Raw genomic sequence first — 22,877 nt, forward strand, 5'->3', positions numbered from 1 at the left:
TCTATTGAGATTATCATATGGTTTTTATCCTTCAGTTTGTTAATATGGTGTATCACATTGATTGATTTGTGTATATTGAAGAATCCTTGTATTCCTGGGGGAAGCCCCACTTGATCATGTTGTATGATCCTTTTAATGTGCTGTTGGATTCTCTTTGCTAGTATTTTGTTGCGGATTTTTGCATCTATGTTCATCATTGATATTGGCCTGTAGTTTTCTCCTTTTTTGTGACATCTTTGTCTGGTTTTGGTATCATGGTGATGGTGGGCTCGTAAAATGAGTTTGGGAGTGTTCCTCCCTCTGCTATATTTTGGAAGAGTTTGAGATGGGTAGGTGTTAGCTCTTCTCTAAATGTTTGATAGAATTCGCCTGTGAAGCCATCTGGTCCTGGGCTTTTCTTTGCTGGAAGATTTTTAATCACAGTTTCAATTTCAGTGCTTGTGTTTGGTCTGTTTATATTTTCTCTTTCTTCCTGGTTCAGTCTCGGAAGGTAATGCTTTTCTAAGAATTTGTCCATTTCTTCCATGTTGTCCATTTTATTGGCATATAGTTGCTTGTAGTAATTTCTCATGATCGTTTGTATTTCTCCAGTGTCAGTTGTTACTTCTCCCTTTTCATTTCTAATTCTAATGATTTGAGTCTTCTCCCTTTTTTTCTTGATGAGTCTGGCTAATGTTTAATCAATTTTGTTTATCTTCTCAAAGAACAAGCTTTTAGTTTTATTGATCTTTGCTGTCATTTCCTTCATTTCTTTTTCATTTAGCTTTGATCTGATCTGTATGATTTCTTTCCTTCTGCTAATTTTGGGGGTTTTTTCCTCTTTCTCTAATTGCTTTAGGTGTTTGGTTAGGTTGTTTATTTGAGATGTTTCTTGTTTCTTGAAGTAGGATTGTATTGCTATAAAATTCTCTCTTATAACTGCTTTTGCTGCATCCCATAGGTTTTAGATCATCGTGTTTTCGTTGTCATTTGTTTCTAGGTATATGTTTCTTGTTTCTTGAGGTAGGATTGTATTGCTATAAACTTCCCTCTTAGAACTGCGTTTGCTGCATCCCATAGGTTTTGGATCATCGTGTTTTCATTGTCATTGTTTCTAGGTATTTTTTAATTTCCTCTTTGATTTACTCAGTGATCTCTTGGTTATTTAGTAGTGTATTGTTTAACCTCCATATGTTTTTGTGGTTTTTTTTTACAGTTTTTTTTCCCTGTAATTGACATCTGGTCTCATAGCATTGTGGTCAGATAAGATACTTCATACGATTTCAATTTCTTAAATTTACCGAGGCTTGATTTGTGACCCAAGATATGATCTTTCATGGAGAATGTTCCATGAACACTTGAGAAGAAAGTGTATTCTATTGTTTTTGGATGGAATGTCCTATAAATATCAATTAAGTCCAACTGTTCTAATATGTCATTTAAAGCTGTGTTTCCTTATTTATTTTCATTTTGGATGACCTGTCCATTGGTGAAAATGAGGTGTTAAAGTCCCCTACTATGATTGTGTTACTGTCGATTTCCCCTTCTATGGCTGTTAGCGTTTGCCTTATGTATTGAGGTGCTCCTATGTTCGGTGCATATATATTTACAATCGTTATATCTTCTTCTTGGATTGATCCCTTGATCATTGTGTAGTGGCCTTCTTTGTCTCTTGTAATAGTCTTTATTTTAAAGTTTATTTTGTCTGATAGGAGAATTACTACTCCAGCTTTCTTTTGTTTTCCACTTGCATGGAATATCATTTTCCATCCCTTCAGTTTCAGGCTGTATGTGTCCCTAGCTCTGAATTGTGTCTCTTGTAGACAGCATATACACGGGTCTTGTTTTTGTATCCATTCAGCCAGTCTATGTCTTTTGGTTGGAGCATTTAATCCATTTACATTTAAGGTACTTATTGATATGTATGTTCCTGTTACCATTTTCTTAATTGTTTTGTATTTGTTATTGTAGGTCTTTTCCTTCTCTTGTGTTTGCTACACCCTTCTGGCTTACAGAGTTTCTTCTGAAAGGTCGGCTGTTAACTTTATGGGGATTCCCTTGTATGTTATTTGTTGCTTTTCCCTTGCTGCTTTTAATATTTTTTATTTGTATTTAATTTTTGATAGTTTGATTAATATGTGTCTTGGCACGTTTCTCCTTGGATTTATTCTGTATTCGACTCTGCGCTTCCTGGACTTGATTGACTATTTCCTTTCCCTTGTTAGGGAAGTTTTGAACTATAATCTCTTCAAATATTTTCTCAGACTCTTTGTTTTTCTCTTCTTCTTCTGGGACACCTATAATTTGAATGTTGTTGTGTTTAATGTTGTCCTACACATCTCTGAGACTATCAATTCTTTTCATTCTTTTTTCTTTATTCTGCTCTGCAGTAGTTATTTCCACTATTTTATCTTCCAGGTCACTTATGTGTTCTTCTGCTTCAGTTATTCTGCTATTGATTCCTTCTAGAGAATTTTCTTTTTCTTTTGCGGTATGCGGGCCTCTCATTGTGGTGGCCTCTCCCCGTTGCGGAGCACAGGCTCTGGACGCGCAGGCTCAGCAGCCATGGCTCACGGGCCCAGCCGCTCAGTGGCATGTGGGATCTTCCCGGACCGGGGCATGAACCCGTGTCCCCTACGTTGGCAGGTGGACTCTCAACCACTGTGCCACCAGGGAAGCCCTAGAGAATTTTTAATTTCATTTATTGTGTTGTTCATCATTGTTTGTTTGCTCTTTAGTTCTTCTAGGTCCTTGTTAAATGTTTCTTGTATTTTCTCCATTCTATCTCCACGATTTTGGATCATATTTACTATCATTAGTCTGAATTCTTTTTCAGGTACACTGCCTATTTTCTCTTCATTTGTTTGTTCTGGTGGGTTTTTACCTTGCTTCTTCATCTGCTCCATATTTCTCTGTCCTCTCATTTTGCTTAACGTACTGTGTTTGGGGGTCTCCTTTTCGCAGGCTGCAGGTTCATAGTTCCCGTTGTTTTTGGTGTCTGCCCCCAGTGAGTAAGGTTGGTTCAGTGGGTTGTGTAGGCTTCCTGGTGGAGGGGACTGGTGGCTGTGTGTGGTGGGTGGGGCTGGATCTTGTCTTTCTGGTCGCAGGGCCACATCTGATGGTGTGTTTTGGGGTGCCTCTGAGCTTATTATGATTTTAGGCAACCTCTCTGCTAATGGGTGGGTTTGTGTTCCTGTCTTGCTAGTTGTTTGGCATGGGACATCCAGCACTGGAGCTTTCTGGCCATTGGGTGGAGCTGGGTCTTAGTGTTGAGGCGAAGATGTCTGGGAGAGCTCTCGCTGATTGATATTATGTGGGGCCGGGAAGTCTCTGGTAGTCCAATGTCCTGAGCTCAGCTCTCCCACCTCAGAGGCTCAGGGCTGACACTTGGCCGGGGCACCAAGACCTTGTTAGCCAGACGGCTAGAAGAAAATGGAGAAAAAAAGAAAGAAAAAATAAATAAAATAAGTAAATAATAAAAGTATTAAAATAAAAAATAAATAATAACTTTAAAAAGAGAGAAGAAAGCAATAAAACCAATAAACAAATCCACCGATGATAACAAGCACTAAAAAGTATACTAAGATAAACATAAAAATCAGAAAAAAGTTAGTCTCAGATGGCAAATCTTAAGTCTGCAGTTGCTCCCCATGTCCACCGCCTCAGTTTTGGGACAATTCATTGTCTATTCAGGTATTACACAGATGCAGGGTAAATCAAGTTGATTGTGGGGATTTAAACCACTGCTTCTGAGGCTGCATGGAGAAATTTCCCTTTCTCTTCTTTTTTCGCACAGCTCCTGGGGTTCAGCTTTGGTTTTGGTCCCATCTCTACATGTAGGTTGCCCTCAGGTATCTGTTCCCTGCCCAGACAGGAGGGGGTTAAAGCAGCAGCTGATTAGGGGGCTCTGGCTCATTCAGGCTCGGGAGACGGAGGGGTACGGTAGTCATAATTGGAATGTGAGGTGAGCCTGCGATGACAGTAGAGGCCAACATGAGGTTGCAACAGCCTGAGGCGCGCCATGTATTCTCTCTGGGAAGTTGTCCCTGCATCACGGGACCCTGGTGGTGGCAGGCTGCACAGGCTCCTGGGAGGGGAGGTGTGGATAGTGACCTGAGCTTGCACACAGGATTCTTGGTGGCTGCAGTAGCAGCCTTAGCATTTCTTGCCCATCTCTGGTGTCCTTGCTGATAGCCACAGCTCTCACCTGTCTCTGGAGCTCGTTTAGTCAGTGCTCTGCCTTCTGTGTGCAGACAGGGAAGGAATCCCCTTTCCTTGTGCACCCTGAAACCGTGGTCTCTTGCCTCTTAGGTAGGTCCAGACTTTTTCCTGGACTCCCTCCCAGCTAGCTGTGGCACACTAGCCCCTTCAGGCTGTGTTCATGCAGCCAACCCCAGTCCTCTCCCTGGGATCTGACATCTGAAGTCCGAGCCTCAGCTCTCAGCACCCACCTGCCCTTGCCGGTGAGCAGACAAGCCTCTCAGGCTGATGAGTGCTGGTCGGCACCAATCCTCTGTGCGGGAATCTCTCCGCTTTGCCCTCTGCACCCGTATTGCTGTGCTGTCCTCCATGGCTTTGAACTTCTGCCCTGCCCAACCCCTGTCTCCACCAGTGAAGGGGCTTCCTAGTGTTTGGAAACTTTTCCTGCTTCACAGCTCCCTCCCAGAGGTGCAGGTCCTGTCCCTATTCTTTTGTCTCTATTTTTTCCTTTTTCTTTTGCCCTACCCATGTACGTGGGGATTTTCTTGCCTTTCAGGAAGTCTGAGGTCTTCTGCCAGCGTTCAGTAGGTGTTCTGTAGGAGTTGTTCCATATGTAGATGTATTTTTGATTTATTTGTGGGTATAAGGTGATCTCCATGTCTAACTCCTCCACCATCTTGAAGTTCCCCCATTACTTCTTAAAATATTTATTTTGCCACACTTATTCCTCCTCTGGGACTCCAATTACGTATACATTAAACCATTTTATGTTGTTCCATGGGCCACTAAAACTCGGTTCATTTTTTTCAACTATATTTCTCTCTGTGCTTCAGTTTGAATAATTCCTGTTGACTTATTTTTGTTTCTTGATTCTTTAATTTAAAAGTATCATTAACTCTCTCCAGTGAATTTATTTCAGATATTGTATTTTTTTAATTACAAAATTTTCAGTAGTTTATTTCTAAGGTTTACATATTCTCATTCTCATCTCCCATTGTTCTTATTTTTTTCTGATAAATTCATTAACATTTATAATAGTTATTTTATTTTATTTATTTATTTATTTATTTTTAAAAATAATAGTTATTTTAAATCCTGCCTACTAATGCCAGTATATGGGTTATCTGTGGATCTGCTCCTTATGACTGGTTTTTCTTTTGATTATGAGTCACATTTTCCTATTTCTTTGCATGTCTAGTAATTTTTATTGTATACTGAAGATTATAGATGATATTTTGTAGTTATTTTGTTTTCACTTTTCTTTCCCTAAAGAGTATTGTATTTTGTTGTAGCAGGCAATTAAATTACTGGTGGAACTCCTTGATCTTCTGGAGCCTTGGTCTATTTTAGTTTTGCATTTAGTTTTAGGATACAGTCGTTAGTCTTGGGATGTAGCCCATCTGGGTTTTAAGGAAAATCCTGAAGTATTTCCTAACCCTGTCTAGATAGTGAGGCTTGAACACCAAATTCTGACACTCCAAAACCAGGTAGCTACTAAAGCTTCCTTCCTTTTAAGCATTCCAGCTGTTCCTTTCCATTGGATACTTGGAGTGCTGCCCTGTACAGTTGATGAGTGGGCCAGAATTTGAGGGGCATTTTTATGCCGATTTGGGGTTTTCATATATGGTGTTTCCCTCCTTTTCCCACATTCTCCTCTTCAATTTCCTGACATTCCAACAACCCCAAACTCAGGCCTCTGACTCCACAGCAGCTTTTTTTCTTGCCATCAATCCTCTATAAGATCCATAAACAAGGGAGTGCCCTTGGGGGAAATTTTAATTAAATGTGCATATCACCTACTTGGCTTCCCTTCTTTCAAGAGTCATATTTTTCCCTCCGGCTTTAGATTGCTCTCCAGTACCTTCAAACAGTTATCTTTTTAATGTTTTTCCAAAATTTATAATTGTTATTGTCAGGAAGATTATTCTGCTGTAACCTTCTCCACTGTTACCTGAACCAGAACCTCTTCAGTGAGTGTTCACTGCTCTGTGAAGCAGCTGAGAGTTAAAAGGAAGAAGAGAAAATGGTGTTGAAGCAAAGTCTGGGTTATAAAGAAGGAGTTTCCATGATGAGAGAGACAGGCATGTTTTAGGCAGAGAAAAAGGAGGCCGTAGAGAAGGAGAGACTGAAGCCATAAAAAAAAAAAGGCGGGGAGGGGCGGACTAACATATGGCACTGTTAGTGAGGAAATTAACTGAGAGCAGCTTTGGCATATGCAAAAGAGAAGAAGCAAGGGCACAGGTTTTAAAGTAGCAAAGATGGGAGTTGAACACAAATGGGCTGATTGTCAGGGGAAAACATGAACTTGTGGAAACTGTATAGGTCCTTCATATGTAAAAAGGACATGAATAGACAGGGATTAAATTGACTTCAGGTGTGGGTAATGGGACGTATAGGGTGGTGAAGGGATCAAAGTGGGAGGAGTCAAGAATAACTCTAGAGTTACAGGCTTTAGCTGCCTATGGATGACATGTTGTTTAGTGAAATAGGGTATATGCGAGAAGGAAAGTGTTAGGACAGATAGTGCTTATGAACTGAATTTGGGGCATATTGAATTCAAAAGGCCTGGAAAGCACCAAGAGGAAATTTTTATAGGCATCTGGATGTATGGATCAGAGAGGTTGGAATGGAGATAATATTTAGGAGATATTGGCTTAAGGATAGCAAATCAAGCTTTGAGAGTGGAAAAAATATGGATTAAGAAGGGAAGAGAAGAGGGCTTGGAAAATGTAGATATTTAAAGATGAGTAGAGGAAGAGAAACACAGCACAGAGAAGGAGAAGGAGAAACCTAAGAGATCAGAGGCAAAATAGGCATTGACCATGTCCTAGAAGCCACAGAAATCACGGGAAGAGTGTCAAGAAGGAGTATGGTCAGTAGGGTAGGATGTCACTTGGAGGCAAAGTAATGTGAGTTTGGAATGTGTCCATTAGATGTAGGCCATTGGCAGTCTTGGTGAGAGCTTGCTCAGTGGGGTGACGAGGGCAGAGCCAGTTTAGCCGAGGTGGAATGCAAGCAGAAAATAAAGACAAAATAAAGACAGCCAGTGCAGAAATCTCTGAAGGAGAGAGTGATGGCTGGAGAGGGTCAGAGGATGGAAGGATTTTTGTCATAGAAAAGACTTAAGTGTGTTTAAGACTTAAGCATGTTCCCATGCTGATAGAAAGGTACAAGTGGAGAAAGAGAAGAAAGAGATGCAGAAGAGGGAAGGGATGGTTTAGTGTGCAAATTGCTGATACAGTGGAAAGGGCTGGGATTAAGAACAGAGATGAGGAATTGGCCTTCAAGCAAGGAAGACCTCCTATTCCACTGAAGAGGAAGAAGCCAAGGCTGGGAGGAGACCTGTAGGTTTTGTGCAGAGAGTTTTGGTGAGCGAGCCGCCTAGAGGAGACTAGTGCGATTGCTGAGCAGTGTGAGGGCACAGCAGGCAGGGCCAGATGAGGTTGGTAAGCAGGACTTTTCAGTGCTACCAGTTTTCTGAATTGTGTCATCTTGTGCAGCAGCCCTCCGCAGGCCCAGCGCAGGCATGGGGGTGGATAGTTAAATTCTGCCAGGGTCAAAGTGTTGCCGGGTGAGTGGGGTAAATGTCAAAAGGGCAAGAGAGTTTAGGAGACTGGGCCATGGAATCTTGGAATTTAAGCTGAATGAGGAAAGAACTAAAGATAGGAGGAGACTGTGTGAGTGAAAAGGATTAAGGGGTATAAATAGTGATGAGAGTAATTGAGTAAGCAAGCCCGCTGAAAGGTGACTGCATGGTTAAATAGTGGGGTGCGTCCATCAGAGGTTTCCAAGTAGAGCAGTTTGGCTGAAACTAGGCCCCAGGTGTATGACCATGAAAGAGGGTGGCTGAACTACAGTATAGAAGATCACTGATGAAGAAGCAGCAAAATAACTGAGAAGCTGTAATATGTGATAGATGATTCATATAGCCCATTAGTTTCCTAGGGCTACTGTAACAAATTAGCATAAACTAGGTGGCTTCAGACAACAGAAGTTTGTTCTCTTACAGTTCTGGAGGCTAGAAGTCTGAAATCAAGGTGTGAACAGAGCTATGCTCCCTCCGAAGCCTCTGTGGGAGGATCCTCCTTGCCCATTCTAGTTTCTGGCAGCCCCAGGTGTTCCTTGGTTTGTGACAGCATACCCCCAATCTCTGCCTCCATCTTTATATGGCCCTTTTCTGTGTGTCCGTCTTCACATGGCGTTTTCCCCTTCTTGTAAGGACATCAGTCATATTGGATTAAGCCCCACCCTAATGACTTCATCTTAACTTGATTACATCTGTAAAGACCCTATTTCCAAATCAGGTCATATTAACAGTTGCTGGGGGTCAGGACTTCAGCATATATTTGGGGGAGCACACAATTCAAGAAATAATCACCAGGAGTGGGAACGAAAAAGGGCCAGAGATTTCAGTGAAGATGGGAAGGTCACAGAAATAAACAAATAGCAAAAAGGGAGGCAGCAAAGGGTGATGTCTCCAGGCACAGGAAGCTTAAAGGAGAAGGAGTTAACTTGTGGAAGAGCAGTGATCTAGAAACAGTCCCGGGAAGGAGAAGGACACAGACCCTACCCCCTAAGCCCAAGTTATCTGAAGAATGAAAGAATGACCATCTGGAATCGAGAGAGCCCCAAGGGAAGATTGTTCACACTGGGTCAGGGACTATTGCTGTTTTTTTGTTTTTTTTTTTTAATGCCAACCATCACATACTTGTTCACGTTTTAGTAGATGGAAAATAAAATTCACAACGCGCAGGCTCAGCGGCCATGGCTCACGGGCCCAGCCGCTCCGCGGCACGTGGGATCCTCCCAGACCGGGGCGCGAACCCGGTTCCCCTGCATCGGCAGGCGGACGCGCAACCACCGCGCCACCAGGGAAGCCCACTATTGCTGTTTTGTGTAGGCAGGATAAAGGGCTCATTTCCTGCTGGTCCACATGTGAATTCATCAAGTCGAAGGGTTGGAGTCTAATCCTAGGGATGCTCAGATTCTGAAAATCATGGCTCCACGGTCCAGTTCTTCCTATTCGGCAGCTAAATGGTTTTCTTTCCAGAAGTTTTCTTTCCATTTCTGCATCCACATTGAGCCTCATGCTCTGCTGTTTCTAACAGTTAAGAGATGAGAAGGGAAACAGATATCCAAAGGAATAGCATAGAAGTCGAGAGCAACGCATGTCAGGTTTATTAATGCATTTGTCAGTTGCCGGATCCGAGGACCTAGTTAAAGAGAAGGAAAAAAGTGTTAACCCTGAGATCTCCTCTCGTCTATATTGTCCTTCTTACTATTTGAGTTATTAATACTGTCTTGATAACTTATCTGCTTGAGGCAATACCGTCCCCTCTTTTTATTTAAAGACAGTCTGTACCTTTAGTGGTGGGAATCTTCACAGAGAATTTATTCAGTGTGTAAAGTGGCACCACTGCTCTGCTGCTCATTTGTCATTTACTTGTTCACAGCAGGCAAATGGCCCCAGGTGAATTATGAGTAGGTGTTATTCATACCCGGGCTCCTCTGCAGTGCTTAGTACTTTGCTCTTCAGACCTAATACCTGCTATTTTGGTCTTGATTAGCAGTATTTTTTCTTCCTCCACCAACTCTTGAACTTACTAATTAGACCACAAAGACTTTTCTTCCTGTGATTAGGGGAATATCTCTCTTCCAGTTGTTACTTTTACGTGGAATTAAAATGATGCATTGCGTTTCTGTTAGAATTTGAGTCAAAAACCCAAGGCATGTTACATCCATCATTTTTATTCCTTGTGGGTATTTTAAAACCTGGGGATAAAACCTAAGCCATGCTGATGACCTCTCATGTGATCTTTTGAAATGATGTGCATATTCGTAATTCACAGCTGAAATTATTGTTTACAAAGAACGGAATAGTGATTCAAGAGATCTGGTTTTGCTCTCCCTCCAACGTGCTTTAAAATGTTACACAAAATAACCTCTAGGGGCTTCCCTGGTGACGCAGTGGTTGGGCGTCTGCCTGCCGATGCAGGGGAACCGGGTTCGTGCCCCGGTCCGGGAGGATCCCACATGCCGCGGAGCGGCTGGGCCCGTGGGCCATGGCCGCTGGGTCTGCGCGTCCGGAGCCTGTGCCCCGCAACGGGAGAGGCCACAGCAGAGGGAGGCCCGCATACTACAAAAAAAAAAAAAAAACTCTAGGATCTGACCCAGTGTGAACGGGAGAGGCCACAGCAGAGGGAGGCCCGCATACTACAAAAAAAAAAAAAAAACTCTAGGATCTGATTTGCCAGCCACTACATGAGGAGAGTTTTGTAAAGGAAATGTTTAAAATTGTTTTAGAAGTTAAGATTTACAGACAGTTAAGTTGACAACTTTATTTCTCTACTTTTCAGTAGTTCATTGAGTAGTTTTTAAATAGTGACCTGAACAAACTACTTGAACTGAAACATTTTACGAGTCATTTGGAAACAATATCTTGTTTGCTCTTAAATTCCTGTTGTGTAGCAAATAGCTGATTTTAAATAATTCAAAATGCTATGGAGAGTTAATTTGTGTTTCTTCATCCAAGTTATTTCAGGGAGTGCTTGCAAATTGTTTTTCAAACAGTCATTCCAGGATTTAGCTGCTTTCTCTGTCAGTGTGTTTTCCAGTCATTTTTCTTCCATTCCAGTTAAACTCAGCTGAGATTTATGCAAAGCCTTTAGATGAGAACAACTAGTACAGGAAAGCTGTTTGTAAGCCTCTGTCAGACAGTTCTTTTTGAGCTATTGAGTGGTTGACAGGATTTAAAAACCCTTGACCCTAATGATCCATTTCTCATTTGAGCACTTTCATCAAAGACTTTTGCCTTAAGCGCTACTTTAGCTCTTCGCTATACATCCCAACGTATTTCTACTTCAAAATAGAATAGATTATCGTCTCTTTGGGGCGGTTCAGGTGCAGTGCTGCCTCAGAGTCCTGAGGGTGGAATAATTGATTTCCACCCCACCTCCTCCAACCCAAGGGCAGTCACTTGAGACTTGAAATCTGAATCATCACCCTGGTAAGCTGTAGCATCTAGGTTCAAACAATTCTACTTCTTTTACCTAAAGATGAGGAGAGTTTTTAGAATTTAATGCAAGCTCTGAGACTGAGTGAACACAAGAAGGCTTACTGTTGTCATTCAGCAAAACCTCTTAGTAAACAGCTAAAGGGAATTACTTTTTTTGTGAAAAATACAGCCAAGAAAGAGGAGAACTTTTTGATGTTCATGAGGAAGTTTCCAGAACCTCCTCTGATCACCTTTCAGTTTGAAAAATGAGCGCTGTGGTTTTGGTCACTCCCTGATTCCCCAGGTAAATTGTGTCATGAGTGCTTTATCCTTGAAGATGATGATCCTAGCCAGCACCTGTGAGCTTTGGCCCTGAGCTCACCCAGAAAGGCTGAGGTTCTCAAACTGGAATGAGCATACCCTTCAATCCCCAGCCTTGTCTTGCGTAGGGCCAGAAATCTGCTTTTATTTTTTTTCAAACAAACTCCTGTCTGGTTCTTATGCAGGTGGTCCACAGACCTCACCTTCAGAAATTGTGGAAGGTCTGAATTTGCAGTCATCGGCCTTATACATCTGTTTCCTTGTTTGACTAAGTAATGACAAAGTAGCTAGATGTCATCACAAAACAAGGCAAAGCTACCACCGACCTTGGCTTCATTAGTATCACGTTCACCCTTACCCTACAGCCTGCCATGAAAAGTTTTGAATTGCCGTAGTAATGAATGAACTTGCTTCTTTCCCAAAATGTACACATTTACTAGAAAGCCAGACATGGCGCTCATCTTCATTTTGTTCACTAGAACATAAGGACAAATGCCACTGGAGAGCAACTGACTAATTTGAGACAATTTTTAAAATTAATTAATTTATTTATTTATTTATTTTTGGCTGCGTTGGGTCTTTGTTGCTGCGTGCGGGCTTTCTCTAGTTGCAGCGAGCCAGGGCTACTCTTTGTTGTGGCACGCGGGCTTCTCGTTGCAGTGCCTTCTCTTGTTGTGGAGCACGGGCTCTAGGCGCACAGGCTTTAGTAGTTCTGGCGCGTGGGCTCAGTAGTTGTGGCTTGTGGGCTCTAGAGCATGGGCTCAGTAGTTGTGGTGCACGGGCTTAGTTGCTCCGCAGCATATGGGATCTTCCCAGACCAGGGACCGAACCTGTGTCCCCTGCATTGGCAGACAGATTCTTAGCCACTGTCCCACCAGGGAAGTCCTAATTTGAGACATTTATCTTCATAAGGTCTGACAAACTTATCTTGGGTCACCGTGAGCAAGGACTTTCCTTTCTGAGGTGTGGCATTGCTCTTTCAGCTTCTGTCAGTGTGTTCATTCTCTCTCATGGCACCAAGTTGACACAACCATTGTGTATTGGAGGTAACTCCTGATGAGGTTTTTCCCTTTCCCTTTCCCTCCTGAGTAATCTGCCCTGCAGCACCTATTCTCAGTCCTCATTGTTGATGGGAAACCTCACTAATCTGGGTTAGTTGTCTAGTGCAGATAAGGAAGGGAACTGAAGTGAAGGCTCTGTCACGTGAACTTGGATGGTTGGGCAGAGGCAGTATTTGACATGGTATTTCCTGGTCACCTTCACCAGATGCTGAGTGATGGGTTGGGTTCAAATAGGAAGAGACTGAGTCTCCTACTGGTTTCCTGGTGTTTATCAAAGCTGGCTCACTACCTGAGTGAAAGGTATCAGTGACTTCAGTGGGAGGCGGTTTGGAGAGAATGGAACCCAACACGTCTCCACAGTTGAATGAGCATTTTGATGTTTGTTCATCCTTCATACTTGGAATGCTTCCTTGTAAGGATGGCACTACTGAAGTAGATATAGCCCACTCCACTGAAGCAGTGCTTATTATTAAGTGAACATTTTTAACTCATGCAGCTACTTCTGACTGGCAGTGCTAAATCCCTCTCCAGTATACATGTTTTAAAATATCTGTGTTGAATATTACATGCCCCCTTATAAATGGGGGCATGTGATACTAATCCTTGCACATGTAAATATCTAGTGGTAGTAGTGTAGTTCAGACACTATGAGGCAGTTGAAGGGGGTCGGATATAGGAGGACTTTTTCCATATTGCAGAAGAGTATTTATAACTGTTATTTATTTCCACAAAAGCTTTTTAAAACTGAAACTTTTATGAACGTCTATCCATATACTCCTGCCAAAAGAAAAAATTTGAATCCAGAACTTAGTTTATAGTGACATGTTTATTTTTTCCAAAACAAAAATTCCATGGAGGGGACAAAAAGTAAAAACTGCATTTGCACATTGGAATTTGAATTCAATCTGAGAGTGGGAAGGAGGCACTGGAAAAAAATTCAAACCATTTGGAAGCCAAGCTGTTGTCCTTGCCCTTTGGCGCCCGGAGCTTTAGCCACTTCAGATCCAGAGCCTCATGGAGCTGATACTGTAATCAAGCAGGACTCAGTACACAGGAGGTTCTTCCTGATAATAATAGTGGTGATCATTGCACCTAAGGGGACAGAACCGCCATTGCGTACACAGTGTCTCTGTTCCATCAGCCTTTAGTTGAGCTTGGCATTTTCTCTTCTCTTGTGGGCGCCTCAGAGGCTTTCCTCAATCTTCGCCTTCCTGTATGCGATGAGAGGCCAAGAGACACGCATTGTCCCCTCCTGAAGCTACTGGATACCACTGCTGGAGAAAATGGAGAAGTGCCTTGCCATGGAGAAAAGCTTTGCCATGGTTTCTAAATTCTCTGACAACCACGTCATTTCTCAAAAGGGAGGAGAGGGCAAGTGAAATTGCCAAGGAATATGAGGGCAGTACACTGCTGGTCAGTGTTCCTCTCACCCAAACTAAAGGAAACCAAGCTCGAGACTAAAACACAAACGTTTGGTTGAGACTAGGTTTCCTGCCAGTCCTACCCTCCTCAGCTTTGATCTCATCTCTTGATATTTCTGCCTATCACACCTCATTCCGACTCCACCATCCTGTACCCTGTGCTGTTCCTCTTGCTGAGGCTGGTACCCCTAATTTATTCATGGCACATGGAGTACACATTGCTGGTTTCATCTCCTTACTGACATGCTGCCTTTCCTCTTTCCTGAGCTCTGCTTTTTTTTCCAATATGTAAGCTCTTTGGAATAACGACTTCAGTTTCTCACAGTAGATCCCGTTGAAAACTAGCAAATTAGGGTCCCATTCCTTACCACAGAGCTTTTTGTATTACCTGTGCTACTCGTTAAGCTAGAGTTTAATTTATGACCGTATGTTTTTTTAGGGCCGTACAAAGAGTCATTGTTTCCGCTATCTCCATCTATAAACAGTAGGTATTGTTTGCTGCTCTTCCGCACAGCTTTTTTCCAGGTGCAAGTGTTCCACGTTTCTACCTTTTGGCACCTTTGTTATTTTACGTGCCAACCATGCCAGGCAAGGAGGCAAAACTTGGCTCAATCAAGACCCAAATCAACCATCCAGCCTGTGAGTTATGCATTTTCCCAGCAGGCAGCTTTACAAGCCAGCTGCCCAGCGTTTTGACTCTGATTCTTTGGCTGCCCCTTCTTCCTTATTTTAAAGAACACAAGCTTCACAGCACTGATTTTTGCCAGGCTCTTGGTGACATTCTTCCTATGTACCAGAAACAACTGATGCTTGCAGAATAGAGGCGTCCAGGGTACCTCAGCATTACTTCTGGTTGGGGCCATAGCAGGCAAGATCATAAAAAACAACAATTATGTGGATTTCAAATTATTGGGTTATTCATTTGCAAGAAATTCTTATATTTTGATGCATTGAACTCTTTTAATGAAAGATCTAGAGTAAGAATCAGTAACTGTCCAGGGACCTGACTTGACTTGTTTGGTCCAGTTACTCTACAGTATCTTTCAGATTGGGGTCAGAGACATCCTGCTTCAGAAGCACCTGGGAGATTCTTTTAAAGTACCACCTGGAGAAGGGTGCCAGGAATCTGAAATGTTAGCAGCCTTGCCCAGGAGATTCTTGGGCCAACTGTGCTTCTGCATTCACGCTTCCAAAACAAGCTTATTTGTGTTACCTCTTGTGAGAAATCTCTGAGCATCATCAAAAGGATAGTTGATGTTGCAAGTGTGGCTCTTACTTGAATTAATAAACATTCTCCCTATGAGAGGCTAGACTGTAATGGACCCGTGGATCCCTGTGAATTAAACAGCCAGTATCTGGGCATTTGAGGGATGAGGCAAAGAAACAGTGATTGTGAGTGTTTTTAGTTCTTTATCACTTTGCACTGGTATTTCTTGGCGGGACTTTTGCAAAGGATATTTGTCCTGCAATTTGGATTTCCTGCTTCTAGGTGGCAGTGGCTCCTCGCTCACGTAGGAAGTGTTTCAGCAAGTGTTCTGCTCAAGTAAATATTTAGCTCCCTAGTAGAAGCTTTTTATTTTATTTTTTTTTAATATCAACAGCTTTCTGTAACTTGGTAATCTTCCTCTCCCTTATGCATAATCAACTTATTCCATCCCTTTCCTTCTGAATACTCCCTCTTTCGTGGAGTAAACCTCAGGCCAGCATGGCATCAGGTGTTGCAGTCGTTCTGCTAATGACCGTGAGTGATTTTGCTTAGTAAGTCTCCTTGTGCTGTGGTAGTGATTTTCCACAGCTGTCAGTCCTCCCAGGGATGCTTACCGTTGCCTAGAATGAAGAACCGCCAAGAGGCTGGGGGATACTGAGAGCGTTGCCTTCCTGTGGTTGATTCCTCGGGCATCAGAAGGCACCTTCTTCACTTCATTCCTTTAAAAGATAATAGAATCTTTCTCCTCTCCTCCCCAAAGGAATGTTTTCCAGCTGTAAGTTTAAATTGTGTGCCTTACTGTTTACGTATAATGGTTTTTGTTAGCAAAGTTCAGGCAAAAATTGGAACTCAAATGTTTTGAATAGTTTCTGTATATATTTTCAGAAAGACCTTTCTGAAAGATCCTTTTCCATAGCAAAATATATTTTTAAAAAACTTAAGCGAGGTTTTATACATTTTAAACTTGTTTCATGATAGCTTTTAACACAGATAGGCAAAGTCTCTTCCCTCGACATGTTTAAAATCTGGATGTACACATGTTTAAAATCTCCACATGTATGTCCTTGGTGGAAACTTGTCCCATCATGCCCAGAGTTGAATTGCTTTTTGGAAGAGAGAGCTTACGTGGTAAGTTGGTTTCAGATTTCAGAACTGCATAAAGATGGAAATGAGCTTGCTTGCCAGGAATCGCAATTTTAGAAAGCTCTTGAGCCCCGATAGTCCCACAAACTGCAGCCCATAATCTTTGCAGTAGCCATTCCAGAGTAGAGAACTCTTCCTGAGATAGTCAAGAACCTAATATGAAGTCCTTAAATTATTAAAGTATAAAAATTGGCAGGAGACTTCCCTGGTGGTCCAGTGGTTAAGACTCTGTGCTTCCACTGCAGGGGGCACGGGTTCGATTCCTGGTTGGGAAACTAAGCTCCCCACATGCTGCTCGGTGTGGCAAAAAAAAAAAAAAAAAAAAAGAATTGGGAGGAAGTAGCCTAGTAGAATTAGAGTTCCACAACCCAATGTTGGTATAAGGATGAGAACCTTCTCTTCAGGAATATTGACACAGTATCAGAAAGCGTTGAGTTTGGAATTCCCGATTTAAATGCTGTTATCAGCATGTGGTTGTGGGGAAGTGTTTCAACCTTTATGAGTCTCAGTTTTCTCATTTATAAACTGTCTATCTATAATCTTTTTGCTAAAAGAGTTGATGTAATAGTTAACTGAGGTAATATTTATAAAGGATTTAGTACAGTACCTGCTAAAATTATATAGATAGGTAAATAGATACATTTTAAATGTATATATGAATTCTATTCTTATTTCTCCACTTGCCCATATAAGTTTTACCTAATTCCTTTGTATCTCAGTTGACCCACCTCTAAAATAGTTGTAAAGCCACCAACTATTTTTGTAGAAATACAGAGACTGGGCAACAGCTTCAGGTTTAAATATTCACTATATAACTTTCTTCATTATAATCTATCAAAAACTTAGCAGAGGTGACAAAGGTAGATTTAAAAGGCGCTTAACTGCATAAATACTTAAAACTTGCTTGGGATGAGATGTAGGTGTTAGTTTGGTTAACGATCGGCTCTGCCTTTGAAGTATAAACACATTACAAATAATTATGTGTTATCAGTAACAGAGAGGCAGTCCACAAATGAGCTCATGTCTGCTGTAGGTGGATGAGATCATGTCTGTGAAGTGCTTAAAGCTCCTGAAATACAAGCTACATGTCCCATCTCTAGCCATCCTGATGCTCACCCGTAGAAAGTTGGTCTTATCCAATGCCACACTGTACCTAGTGGGGCCAGATTGACCTGGAACATTTTCTGGAGGAGAGAATGATTTTCTGCCCCCGAGGGCTTGGGAAGTCTTCTCATCCAGTCTTTGAGTAGGACTGCATTGAGCCATCATAGGGAGATGGTTATCAGTCCTGTGTGAGGCACTGTGGTGAAATGGAACAAACAAGGCATGTAGAAGCCAGACCACTGGGGACAGAGTCCAGCTCTGCCTCTTGCCAGCAGACACAGTGCCCATGGAGGTGAGTTGGGGGGATGGTGAATTATGTGAAAAAGCAAAGGGAAGTAAGGACAGAGGTTCTAGAAAGCCTATAACTTAAAAATGCTGCTTCAACGAATGGAATTTTAAACAGAAGGGAAGAATCCACACAAGGAAATGGAAGAATAACTCTCCCATCTTGTTCATTCATTAAACAAAAATTCGAGTTCTGGCTCTGTGCCAGGAGCTACTTGCCCACGTAAACCCTCTTTAGGCCACGCTCCAGCCTGGGCTGGCCTTTCCCCATCCCAACATGGCTGAGAGGCCTCTTGGTCCTGCAAGACATATAACTCATACTCTCCAATTTAGCATTGAATGTAAACTTTTTTATTGTTTCATAAAGTCTCATCTATAGTAGATCTGTCTCTTCAAATAGCTTAAGAATTCCTTAAAGGATAGAAACCATGTCTTTTCTCTTTTGTTCCCCACAGCAGCTAGTACAGTACTGAATGCATACTGTTAGGTTCTCTAAATATTGGCTGACTGCCTAATGGGGTGGGAAGTAAGGTTACTTGGGCTGACTTTGGTTGCTGGGTCTCCAGGAATTCTCCTTCTGTGGAGAACATGTGTCATTCTCTCAGATTCCTTCTCTTCTCCCAGGTGAGCCTCCCTCCACTGACACCTGCAGGGATACCACTACATCATCTCAGAGACTTTGCTCTCCCATCATCATTCTCTTGCCCAAATGGAGATCCAGGGACAGTTTGCCGAGTGCCATTACTGTCTTCGTGGTACTTTTGACCCTTGGTGTGGCTTGTTCTTCCTGAATTCTTTTTTGCACTCTTTTTCCATCCGATAGAAACACTGGTTATCTTCCACTCCTCTCCTACGTCCAATTAGTCACCAGATCTTCTCTCTCTTAACTTCTGAAGATTTTTCAAATTCACTGCTTTATCTCCATTTCGAGTACCATTACTTTAATTCATGCCATTGTCCCCTTGTAACCAGTTTATTGCAACAACTTCCTAAGTAGTTTCTCTGCCTTGGTCTAGCCCGCTTCACACTGGACCTGCAGTGATCTTTCAAAGATGCACATTTGATTTGGTCGCTTCCTTGAATGTAGGCTATTGCACTGAAGACAGAGTCCAAAATCCTTGGCAGGATGACTCAAGACCCTCAGTCTAGCACCTACTTCTTTCTCAGCCTCACTTCTCACCTCCCTTTGCTTGTTCCCCTCCCCCTCCCCCTCTCTCCACTCTAGCCCTGTTCAACTCTGGGTGCTTCCTCACGCTTCCTTACCCACCTATGGGCCTTTTGAATCATACTTTGGAAATTTTCCGTTTGCTTCCCCAATACTCCACGAGACCTCACAACCTTAAAGAGCAGGGATTTTGCCTTATCCTTACACAAAATAAGAACTTCAAAAATAGTAGATATATACATAAACATTTAAGTGAGTTATTGATATGTGGATTGCACTGCCCTGTGTGGACAACATTTGACATTTATTGAGTATTTACTGTGTGCCAGACCGTATAGTAAGTTCTTTAAATATAAAAAATTAGTTTATTCTGAGAAGTGGGTACTATGAGATCTCTACTTTACAGGTAAGGAAACTGAGACAAAGAGACTAAGTTATCTGCCTGACGTCATTCAGCTGATAAGCAGTTGAACAGAGATAGGACCTCAGGCAATCCTGTGCTAGAGGGTTTGCTCTTAACCAATATAACCTATATTGCTTCTCATTCAAAGCCATTGCTGCACTTACAGGGCATATTTTTGAGGCGTGGCCGTATGAGAGCCAGATGGGCTGACAGAGAAGTGGGAGGAGACCCATGACGATGAGAGAAGAAGGGTCCCTTGAATCTTAAGCAGGAGGCTTGGGGAAGGGGCTCAACAGGCAAGTGCATGCTCAGTGCTGCAACCACAGCTACCATCAGTCACATACTCTCGGATAGTCTAGGACACAGAGAGTCAGCTCAAGAAGGGTTGAGTTGAGCACTTGCTGTACTGTCTACTAAGGATAGAAAAAGTAGAGTCAGACACAGATCTTGCAAGATACCCACAGTCTAGGGAAACAGACTGCATTGCGTGAAGAACTATATAAGCCACAGCGACTGTGGTTAACAGCATAATAGAGGGAGAGCAGCCCTGTTTCTGTTAACTACGTCTTCTCTTCATTTCCCTGAAGGATTGCCTCGTACAAACTAGTACCCTGGTGAGTGTACATTGTGGGGTGCTAGGTAGAAAAATGCTAAATGAATCCAATAACAGGAGTGTTAAATTCCCACCTTCTTGGACTTAGTAAGTCCCAGAAAAATACTTTGAGTGCAGCGAAGTATATGTTACATAGATTTATGGAACATGGAGGGTCCATAGGCCTTCCCTTTCACTGTTTTCTACATAGTGGGGTGAAATGAATACCTAGTTCCTGGCTTATGCAGAGCCCTGGCGTCTCAAGGTTTTCTGTAGGACATTTGGAAACATGGTGCTTCTCTAGGCTGAGGACAGGGCTGGGGAGAGTGATGAGGAGCTACTTCAGAACAGATGTCAACAGAGCCCTTCTCTCCGTGCTGAGAATCATCAAACACATGCCCCACGCCTGCCAGGCAGTGACCGAGGCACAGGCTCCAGAGCACAGAGACAATGAGCCAGCCTCCTGGGGGAACTCTCATGCTGCAGACAAATTAGCTTTGATGGACCAGTGGCCTTGGCTCATTCTTGGGAAATGTGGAGGTGAGAGCTCAGGCTGGTGTGGAGTTTAATTAAGGATGGCAGCTGGTGGAGTAGGTCAGATGGCTCTGTGCTCTGCACTCCATGCCACAAGCTGCTAGCTGCGTTTTGTTTTCCTCCAGATATTCCTGTTGCCCTGTTCCCCACCCCACAGGTTGTTCTGCCTGCTCTTGGAGTGGCGTGACCTTATCCCTGAGCACGGAGAGTCCAGGCAGGACCACACTCTCGAGGAAGAAAAACGAAACTGTAAGGAAACTGTGTAAACCAGTGGCAGATACAGTGTTCCCATATGAGATGCTTCCTCCCCATATGCTCACTCTCCCTCTGTAAATGTACCCATTTGTACCAGTAATTAAATCATGACCACCTTGGGACTTTTCATATCTGGAGGGAAAAGAAAAATGTAATTGGAGCATGCCTCGTGTCTGGTATCCGTGGTCCTCTATCAGGATGGGGGATGGCATCGCCGGGGGAGAACTCCTATCCCTGTCCAAGCACACCAGAACAGGAGGAAAGAGAGCTGACAGAATCACACAATCTCGTATAAGGGCAGGATCTCTAGCACTTGGAGCTGTGAAGGTTTCTGTCTTAAAGAGACTGGACTAAATAGGGTTCTTGTAAAAGTGAGCGTGCATGTTGGGGTCATTCAGTTGATTAGCCAAAACACACCCATACATGTAGACATTCCTGAATAGAGAAATCTCCAAATCTCATGCTCTAGTGAAGTGAAAGAGGGAGAGGAGACACTCAAACCCTAGCTCTTTTTGCTTCCTATTCTGGTGACATGAGATCCAGATAGACCAAGATGTGGTAGGAAAAAAACCTCTGTAAAATCTTCTGAGGTGGCATCCTCTTTTGGGAGACGGAGTCGGACTATATATATTTATGGCTTATGGTCTTTAGGGAAATGCTTTATCATATTATTGTCCGGTACTTGTAATGATGCGATATGTACTCTAAAAACACTTCCTGATGTGAAGCCTTGCCCTGCATCACCAGCCGTCTGCTTGCTCAAGTCTCATACAAATGAGTTAATTACCTGCAGCAAGAACAAATGTTGAAAACGAAGCAAGAAATGTAAAATAAAGGCTGTTGTCTCCTCGTGTTACATACAGTTTCTCCTTGGTTACATCATGTTCATAAAGAGAACTGGGCAATTTCCTGTAACACCAGAATTCCAGGGAGTCTGGGTTTTTAGGGTTTCTGACTGTAGAGATCCTAAGTAGAAAAGTATTTAAGTGGCAAAATGTACGTCACCCATGGGCCAGTGTCCTTCAGTATAGGATGAGCCACTCTTGGCTTAAGGGGGTCTTAAAACTTTACTAAAGGGAAAGAGTGGGCAGGTCCAACAAGTGGGACATCATTTTATTTTTGAGGGCATTGAGGTTGGGGAGGAGGAGGAAGAAGGTACAAACACTTGGAAATTAAAGGGAAATTAAAGATCACCAATTCCATAATCTTTATTTAAAAAATGAAAATGTTGAAAGTCAGAGGGGTTATCTGTGCTTTAATAGCAGGCTTGCTTTTAGCTTTTAAGTTGGAGCTCCATAGAAACAGCGTTACCTGTCTCCGAGTGTTAGACATAGCTGTTGGTGACTTCTGGCCCTCATTCCTTATTCCTGTTACTCTGATGGTGTCAATGTTCAGCCAATATCACAGAAGAAACAAAGGCTTGGTGTGCAAGGTGAATATAAGCTGTATTCCCAAGGAAAATGATGTATCGTGGAACCGGATTGTAAACTCCTGAAGAGCATTGATTTTGTTTTGCATGTCTTTATATCTTTCTCAATACCAAGCACTGTGTTTTGCATAAATATAAAACTTAAATATTTGCTTGAAAATAGTCTAGGGCTTCCCTGGTGGCGCAGTGGTTGAGAATCCGCCTGCCAATACAGGGGTCACGGGTTCAAGCTCTGGTCCGGGAAGATCCCACATGCCGTGGAGCAACTAAGCTTGTGTGCCACAACTACTGAGCCCACGTGCCAGAACTACTGAAGCCCACGCACCTAGAGCCCGTGCTCCAGAACAAGAGAAGCCACCACAGTGAGAAGCCCACGCACAGCAACAAAGAGTAGCCCCCGCTCACCACAACTAGAGAAGACCTGCACACAGTAACAGACCCAACGCAGCCAAAAATGAATAAATAAATAAATAAATAAATTTATTTTTTTAAAAAAGAAAGTAGTCTAGTTGTGAAAAAAATCTGTAATGTTTTCATCAGCAGCAGGAACAGAGTTAAGTGTATGGATTTGGAGACAGAGTGCCTAGATTTGAATCCAACTCACCCAAGTGTAAACCATGACCTTGGGCAGGTGACCTAACTTCTCTGTGCCTTAGTTTCCTCGGCTGTAAACTAAGAGATAAACAGTATGTATACATGGAGTGATTGTGAAAATTAAATGAGCCAATATAAGCAAAGCACTTAAAACAATACCTGGCACAGAAAAGTACTCAATGAGCATTAG

At 42.6% G+C, this 22,877-nt stretch overlaps 1 protein-coding gene across 12 annotated transcripts in view; it reads left to right on the forward strand.

Moving 5' to 3' along the window:
- The window catches only part of RYR3 (ryanodine receptor 3), a 570,442-nt gene that overhangs the window by 208,898 nt on the left and 338,667 nt on the right, over window positions 1-22,877 (forward strand). The gene's annotated exons all lie outside the window — the stretch shown is intronic.

The sequence above is a fragment of the Physeter macrocephalus genome, chromosome 11, assembly GCF_002837175.3.
Source record: "Physeter macrocephalus isolate SW-GA chromosome 11, ASM283717v5, whole genome shotgun sequence".
Taxonomy (NCBI): Eukaryota; Metazoa; Chordata; class Mammalia; order Artiodactyla; family Physeteridae; genus Physeter; species Physeter macrocephalus.